Below are 9,043 nucleotides of genomic sequence, written 5' to 3'. Positions count from 1 at the left end.
TTAACTGGTTTTCATTCAAGAAATGAAGAGACAGAAATGGCTGAAGACTCTTCTCTTTCTATCCTCTTGAACAGCACTGCCACCAACGGTCTGAGAATTTCTTGATTTTTATGTATTCTGGCCAACCCTATCATATTGCCAAGAAGGTTTTATTCTGAATAAAAGCCAAGGGTGCCTTGTTCTTTTTAGAGTTAAATGTTATTACAGGTAGGATATGGGTACACCCTAAGCACTGGTTGCAAGAATGATTTGGCCATCCAGGTAGCTTGTCAGGATTTTCAACCTTGGCAACTTTTAAGATGTGTGGATTTCAACTCCCATAATTCTCAACCCAGCATGTTGGGTGGGGAATTCTGGGAATTGAAGTTTACACTTTTTAAAGTTGCCAATATTGAAAAACACTGGTCTAAATGCACCTTCAATCAGGAATAAGGCCCAATAAGGAAACATAACACAGCTAGATAAGCGCGTTGAAGAGGTGGGCCTGTATCCTGAATGCATTCTTGCCATCCTCAATTCCCAAATGTAGTTCAAGCACACAAGTAAACGCAATTCAAAATTCCCTCGTCCCTCTTGCTTGCACTTAGAAGACTACATTTCCCGAAATGCACCATAGGGAGGAGGGCAGGAATCAGGATCGGGCCTATTCCATAAACCATAGCAGGGAGTGAGCGCGCAGGCGCAACCCTTTCGCCTGCCTTCTTTGATCCTCCAGAGAAGATCGGTCGCTCGGTCGCTATGATGGCTCCTCCCTGGTACGTCATGCGCTTGCGCGCTTATTCCGGCCTCTAACCTAGGTTGCCGAAAGGCTGGAAGAAACAGAACGAGAAAGACGGAGAAAAGGGTGACCGCGCATGCGCCTCTTTCTGTTTCCTATTTTCCCGACCTTGCAAGTAAGACGACGGCGGGTTGGAGTGCAGAGCGGGGTCTGAATGATGCCGGGAGCGAGGTGAAGTTCGCACAGCCGTCGCCCGAGCGGCAGGATACCTCTCCCCATTCCTCAGGTCAGTGTGAAGAGGATGCATGGCCTTCCCATATTCCGGGTTCTCTTCCACCGAAGTTCCATTCCCGACTAGGGAGGCCGCCCCTCGGTGACCACGATGGGGATGGGCAGTGGCTGACGCGTGCTCTGGAATGCGCATGCGTACTCAACTCTGTACAGCGCCCTGAGTTCTGGCTGGAACTTGCGCTGTCATTTCCCGCGCACCCCGCTTGCTCAGATGTTTGGTGGGGGTGCCTCCAGAGATGCAACGCAACTGCCCTGGACTGTGCCACATTCCCTGTGCCCTGCCCTGTGCCACATTCAATGCTTTCAGGTTGCATTTCTACTTGGAAATCAAACTTGGAATGAATGCTCTGCAGTCTGCCTGCCATTTATCATTGCTCCCTCGGATTTATCTGCTCAAAGGCACCAGATTTTGACGATGAATGTGTGGACGAGACTTTTTGTGGCTCTAGTTAGAAGGGCCAGGTTGCCTCCACAAACCTGGGGACTAACTTCCAGAATCCTTTGCTAGATGTACATTTTGAGAATTGCCATCCTAATTAAAGTGAAAAATAGTAGGCAAGGAAAGTCTGGTGGATGGTAATTAATTCATGGTCATCAGGTGGTTGACATGTACTCCATAGCCCTGAGCAACAGGAAGGCTTGTTGGAGTGTAATCTAAAACTGGTTGCTTAGTCTGTTTACTACTTCTGGTTAATTTCTGTGAAGAAAAAAAAAGAGGGATGCAAGCAGAGTATGTATGAAGAGGGATTGTTGGGAGAATTTCAGTAGCAACTTCATTTATTAGATATTTTTAAAAGTACATGTTTTGTAATTATACATGCCACTGTTAAGATCTTCCATATGCCACATTTAAGATAATTATGTGTTCTAAACAAAAGGGATATTCTTAAACTGATGAGTATGCATTTGCACTCACTGTGACAGCAGCTGCTGTTATAAAGAATTGGTGGAAATGTGCAATGCAAGCTGTATTAGTATGTGTGAATATCAAGGTTCACACATGTGTATATTTGTGGCCTACAATCACTAGTTCCAAAATGTATCCCCCCACAATGCAATTTGTCCTCTTTTTTTTTAATCTGTTGTGGAGTATGATATTGAAATAATGTAACTGATTCTGCCAAAGCTATTGTTTGTGCTTGTTATGTGAAAGAGATCCTCTGGCTAATGTGAGATAAATTAATAGGGAAGAAATTAACAGGTAAAGCAATCTGGTAATGTGTGCTACTTAGACTGAAATTTCATGATGTTATGATGGGAAGTACTTTGTTCTCTATTCCTTTTTATTCCTTTCTCTATCCTACCTATATTTTGCTTAAATACTTCTCAGCCTTTCCCTCATTAATTGGATATAAGTATTCATATCTGTTACCTTTGGTTTCTTTGATATATTCTGATATATTGTATAACTAGTAGCACAGAATAGGTGTGACTAAATAATAGAGTATCTGTCTTGTCTCATATACTATTTATTTTATTATACAAAATACCTTTACTATTCTGTGTCCTTTATTATGATCAATTGCTAATAATCAACTGATATATCTTGTGCTTTCCCTAGATAGATGGGCAGCTGTGGCCTGGAAATTGTTGTTTGTTTCTAATAATTTAGGCTGATTCATCAAGTGCTGTCTTGTAAAGAGGATGAACTTGCTTTCAATTATTTGCTTTCTAACTATATTTAGGTTAGATTCCTGCAAAACTCTTGAAAATAGTCAACAACATAAATTAGGGGGGAAGTAGCTTGCCATATGTTCAGTTGACCATATTGTCAGCTTAGTTTGAAACTAGTCCAGGACAAGGGTATTTAATAATGGTAATCTCTTCCATAATCCTATCTGAAGCTTGTTATTTGTCTCTTGCTGTTCTGATGTAACTAGAAACTTTTCAATGATTACTAAAGACACTGGACTGCCCTCTCCCTCCCAGGAAGGCTAAAAAAGCTTATCTGGTCCACAGTTTTTTGATAGATAAATAATTCATTTTTTTAAAAAAATCTTCATTTGGTGCTGTAATTGTGTAAATATTACCATTTTATGTTTAGTATTTTGATTGTGTTCTTTAGATTTCATAATCTGTTAAGTTTAAATCCATTTAGAATAGTAAGGTACAAATTAAATTAATATAGTTGGGAAGTGCCCTGCTGTAGCCATAATGTTTATAGTTTTTAATCTAACAATTATGTTATAGTTTGGATTTTCATGAAATTGTGTAATCTGGTGATGTTTTTATAGATTGCATATGCTAATTATTAGCAGCATAATACAAAACTCCACAGTACTAGAATTCCGTAACACTGGAGCTCATACCACTATTGCTACTACTTTAGCTATTTTAACTTAGAATTAGATTGTTCCTTATAGGAGTTAATATCATGAAGAATTTTATGCTTGATTCAGTTATGAGATCCCCCCTTCCCTGGCAAATCATAATTGCTCTGGTAGCACCGAGTGAGTGAGCATATTATTAGTAACAGCAGTTTTTTAAAGTTTAACCTGGTTAATACATTATCAAGGTTTCCCACCTTGCTATAGTTGGATTTCTTTCTTAAACCTCTAATGATATCTGAATTTCAGTGAAGAAAGAACATTCCTATACAAATACTATTTCTTCATTGCATAACAATATGCATTGTGCAAACATTTTAACATCACACCCTTTTGAGGAGAAATTCATGTTCAGTTTTACATGTATTTTTGGTTATCATTAAAACTATTTTGAAGCTAAAGCAGATGTGAAAGTCATGTGTTTAAATTCTCATCCTACTTTTGTGTTGCATGTTGTGGTTGAAGCAATAGCTGCTGTTGGAAGAGAGATATTGGAGCATGATTTTTAAAATAAATTGAAAGAAAAATTTCAAACATTTTTTTAAAAATGCATTTGCTAAGTATTGGCCAAAATTAGCCTGATTATTTCCTTTCTTCTTGAAACTACTACATGGAACTTCACTTTAGCCAATTGGACAGGAAAAGGGGCAGGAACAGGAACTTGGCAGTCATACGTCTTGTCTACTAAATAAAACAATACATACTTCCCTCTCCAGATATTTGCACAGTCCACTTTTAGATTTTATTGTGGTCAATATCTATATGCTACCCTTTATATAGGATCGAGGCCTTAGAAATATTGAACTGTGGCTGGATGGGTCCTTTGGTATCCTGCGTCACAGATAGATGCGTTGTATTTAGTTGTTCATCTACCTAGATGTCTTAAGAATAGCACTTCATAGACCTTTATCCTATAGGTTTATTTATTACTCTTTTAAACCTATCTAAATTAGTAGCCATCTTGCAGTGGGCAGTAATATGTCCCCTTTTCCAGAGACCATACTTGGATTCAACAGATTTTTATCAATTCCAGCTTTCCTTCCTTAGGGAAGGTTGTTGAAAGAGCAGCTGCCTTTCAACAGCAGAAGGCCTTAATATGAAGCAGATTATCTGAATCCTTTCCACTGTGGGTTTAGGCTGGGTTACAGTATGCAGACAGTGTTGGTCACACTTGTGGATGTTCTCTGGAGCAGAGGTCTCCAACCTTGGCAACTTTAAGACTAAGTGGACTTCAACTCCAAGAATTCCTCAACCAGCTTTGCTGGCTGAAGAATTCTGGGAGTTGAACTCCACAAGTCTTAAAGTTGCTAAAGTTGGAGACCCCTGCTCTGGAGGTCTTGAGACAAAGGTGGTGCTACTGTCCTGATTCTTGCTTTCCTGGGGCCTGTTGATACCAGTAACAGTGGTGTCCTTCAAGAACAGCTTCAGGAATTAGAAGTTTTGCAATGGTTTGGCTCCTTCCTTTGTGGCCAGTTCCATTTGGTGTGGGGCAGGGGTCTGCACTCTGTGGCTCTGGAGCCATTATGTGGTTCTTTCGGCCCTCTGCTGCGACTCCCTGTTGGCTGATCCCACCACTGGCTGGCCCCACCCCACCCCTCCCCGTCACTCCTCGCTTGGCCTGAGGTAAGGATAATGGTGGGGGATGGAGACTCGCTCCATATTCCAGAGCAGCAGATGACTGGGTGGGAGTGAATGATGTCAAGTTGGCCACACCTACCCAGTCACACCGGTTGTTAAATTATTGGCCCCCGGTATTTTATTTTCTGTGGGAAACAGGTCCAAATGGCTCTTTGAGTGTTTAAGGTTGCAGACCCCTGGTATGGAGGGAAGAAGGCCCCTAGGCTTTTGTGTCTGGGATGTCTTGTGTTACCATCCACCTAGGAAATGTGCCATTTCTATAACAGCCCCTCTCCTGAGCAGCAGGAATCTGGTAGGACCCCACTGGTTTAGCTTTCTGGAAAGCCCTAAGAGCTGGCTTTCCTTCCAAGTTTTGGAACAAGATAAGGTTGGACTCTAGGGTTTATATTGTTAGATGGATCCAAAAATGTTGTTTTAGATTCCAAATCTTTGTTTTCCCTTTTGTTTATTATTATTGTTATGAACCATTTACAGTTACTTCATAAGATGGGCAATGATATAAGTCTTTTAAATAAATACACCATAGTAAGTTTTGAGTGTTTTATAAGAGAAAAAGCCCCACAAAAAGCAATACTGCAAAAGCAGACTATGTGCTGGTGACATTTGGCTCATGAAATTGAAAGTGATTCCTGCATGTGATCTTCATTGACCTCTGACTTTTATTCAGATGGAGTTGATCTTAGTATTTTTCACCCCAGCCTGAGAATCTTCCTCGTATGTTACAATACTGGGGGAATATATTATTATCCAGATCTTAAAGAGAAAATAGGAAAGGTGTGGAAAATCTCTGCTTTAGTCTTAGATCAGGGATCCCCTAACTTGGCAACTTTAAGACTTGTGGACTTCAACTCCCAGAATTCTCCAACCAATTCTCCACGTTTGGAGGCCTTTGACTTAGATTCTTGGGTTGTCCAGCTGTGGTTTACTAAGGATAAAGACATAGTGGCAGTATGTCTGTCCCTGTTCAGCCTGACCAGGTTGGAAATGCAGACAACTTTCAGACTGCATAAAATATAGGAAAATTTTGATTTGCACTTCATTTTTTTAAAATTTCATTTTAAAATAGCCATATGGATCTTTAGAATAGTATTGCCCTTGGAGAGAAAGATTAATACACACTTGGTAGAATTTCTCTAACAAGCTATCACTAGCCCTGACAGTAAGAGGAGAAACCTCTTGCATCATGTACGGCTTAGTATTTGCTTTGCCTGTGAAACTTGCATCATTATAAATCCTTTCACTAATAGTAATTGCAGTGTGATTGTGATTCATGTGGGAACAATGAATTGCCTGATCATCTTTATCCCATGATATTGTTTTTTGAAATGAAAACTTGTTTTACCAGCACATAGTGTACACTAGAGACGTTTTATTCTTTCAGTTGAAAAATGTATTATATTTCAGACTGGCTTGTATGGATGTAAATTAATTGTAATCAAAACAAAAGTTTCCCATCAGCTAAGTCATGATTTGCCTTAAAATAAAACCTATATTCTGCAATTGAAGTAAATGAATGGAAAATTAAAGGTCTACATTATAATTATGTAGTATACAGTATTGCTTCGTGAATCTCCATCCCACCTTAAAATTAACATGAAGGGAAAGGATGCATTGGACCCTAGGACAGTCTTGGAACTCCCTTGGAAAAGATGTTGGGGGAAAAACTTGAATATCTACTGAGGTTATTTTTGGCTTTAAAACTTTAGCAGACATTTTGAAAGATGTTTCTAAATAGACAGATGTTGTGTCTTCTGCCAGTTGCAGTAGTTATTCTGAATTTTCAATTTTTATTTCATATGTATAAATCCCACCTTCAAAATGGGGAAACCAGGAAGATAAAGTGGTGAAGATTTTGGCAGCCTGTTGTGCACCACTGCTAATATGCTGTCATGCCAGTGTGTGGGAGTCATTCATCTGATACAAGCATTTGTACTCTGCTTTGCTAAAGACGCAGCCCCCAATAATTTATGTTCAAAATATATAAAGTACCAGTGGAGCATTGACACATATAGTAGAACCAGTTTGGTCAACTGGCTGAGGCATCCATCAGGTAGAAACCAGGAAACTGTAAGTACTAGTCCCACCTTATGAATGAAAACCAGCAGGGTGATCTTTGGTCAGTCACACACACTTAGCCCAACCTCTACCTCACAAGTTTGTTATGAGGAAAATACGAAGAAGGAACATTAGGTATGTTTGCCACCCTGACTTATTCATAAAAATAATAAAGGAAGGATAAAAATAAATGACATGTACATTGAGAATGTTTTCTCAGGTAGATGTTATGGGTCTGCTTTTAGAAGCTGTTGCTGCCTAATATATTTGGTGAATACTGCAATGTATTTGTGATGTTTTTAAATATCTGGCATCAGTTCTGTTTGAGAATGTTGAATTTCATTTATTTATTGCATTTATTTAAATTTCTGTACACAAATATTCATCCAATTCAGATTCCAGCTAAGGAATGAAAAAATACTTTGGAGGCACCTCTGCTCCTTATCTTTCCAAAAAATCTTAGAAGAGAAAGGAGAGACATGGTGTTGAAATGTAGCTTGAATCAGAGTAGTTATATGATAGGTAGGTCTTCATGTTTTCTCTTGCATTTGCCCATTTCTTCTGACAAACTCTTACAGACAATTGGGAAACATTTCTAGTGCCTTGAGGCAGTTTAAGGAATGAAGTACTGCCAAGAAAATCTCCTTGCTTGCTTTTTCCTTCATTTGCTGGATCTCAGTTCTGGCATTCAGGGAGACCCAACATGGATCTGACATTGTTTTGACAATTTGTAGCACTAGATCAGGGGTCCCCAACCACTGGGCCGCGGACCGGTCCCGGTCCGTGGAACATTTCCTACCGGGCCGCCGGTTTGCTGGGCGCCTCCATCTTGTTTGATGAGAAAGTGCTTCCGGGTGAGCTTTTCCGGTTGGAAAGCGGCATTTGGGTCCTGAAGGAATCCTTGCGCCTTAGTTTCATCGAAGGGGGGGGGCTTCGAACGAAACTAAGGCGCGAGGATTCTTTCAGCACCCAAGGCAAGGCGAGCCAAGCGACCGTCCCAAAGCCATCCCGAATCAAAGCCCATTGACAAAGGTACAAAGGAGGAGTTGAAGGTGGTGGGGAGAAGCGGGGGACGGCTGGCTGGCCGGTCGCTCGGCTCGCCTTGCCTTGTCATGCGTGCTGATGCCGGTACCGGGCCGCGGATCATTTTGTGATGCCGGTACCGGGCCGCAGCACAAAAAAGGTTGGGGGCCACTGCACTAGATGATGGTGGTTTGAAGGGCTGAGGGAAGAATGGTTATATTTGGGAACTTGTGCCTATTAATTGCCTGTATAGTACAGAGGAATTGTAGAATTACTCCATCCCTAATAATATATCTTGTTATTAGCCTAAAGAATAGCTCTGTGCTAAGAAGTCTTTAATTTCAAAATTAATACAAGGGGATGGCCTGGAAAGGAATAAAATGCTTGGGAAGTGGTGGAAAGGTACATTTAGACAATGGTAAATACAGTACAATCAAGCTTAACATATTTATCCTGCCAATTTCATCAGGAATGCCATTATACTTTTCTTTTGATTAAAGCTGTTGATTAGGTTTAGTGTATTACGTAAACTGATAATTTCCATGGGATTAATTAATCCTAAGAATTTGCCAGGAGGCAATTAAAGTTATGAGGTGATGGCTGTAAATTTTCCTGGATAAGTCTTCCTGGTATATTTAATGAAAAATAATGGAAAAAAGTAGTGGAATTCCTGCTCATTTTGGACAAAGGGATGGGCATCTTCTCCACTGAGCCGAAGGGAGAATCCAGGATGGGTAGTCTCTAGTCTCATAGCTCTGCAGACCGAATTGAAAAACTGAGGACAGACCCTCTGGTAACGGTCCCCAGTTCTTCACTCGGTCTCAGCGTATTCAGACCACCCTTTAAGGGCTCTGAATAGTTCAGATTGTAGAAGAATCTTCACCCCCTGGATTGAGTTTTTTTTTTTTCTTCCAGAGGCTTAGAGCAGGTTTGACAAGTAACCGGCTTGCTGGTTAGCACTTTTGTTTTTTGCGTGTTTTTTTTTTGACTG

At 40.4% G+C, this 9,043-nt stretch overlaps 1 protein-coding gene across 7 annotated transcripts in view; it reads left to right on the top strand.

The window, feature by feature from the left end:
- The first annotated feature begins 662 nt into the window (after window positions 1–662).
- The window catches only part of RALBP1 (ralA binding protein 1), a 48,389-nt gene continuing 40,008 nt past the window's right edge, over window positions 663–9,043 (top strand). For 3 of the 7 annotated variants that reach the window (XM_087961515.1, XM_026671922.2, XM_087961514.1), the window contains exon 1: window positions 663–1,004. The gene's annotated coding sequence lies outside the window, so the exon portion shown is untranslated. Of the gene's footprint in view, window positions 1,005–1,718; window positions 1,740–9,043 lie in introns of those variants that run through there. The other 4 variants (XM_087961512.1, XM_087961510.1, XM_087961511.1 and 1 more) reach the window with 4 other exon arrangements.

Source organism: Notechis scutatus, chromosome 3, assembly GCF_049901735.1.
Source record: "Notechis scutatus isolate UNSWTSFEM ecotype Mainland chromosome 3, rNotScu1.2, whole genome shotgun sequence".
NCBI classification, from domain to species: Eukaryota; Metazoa; Chordata; class Lepidosauria; order Squamata; family Elapidae; genus Notechis; species Notechis scutatus.
Note: the sequence above shows the minus strand (reverse complement) of the source record. Positions and strands in the feature narration are given on the sequence as shown.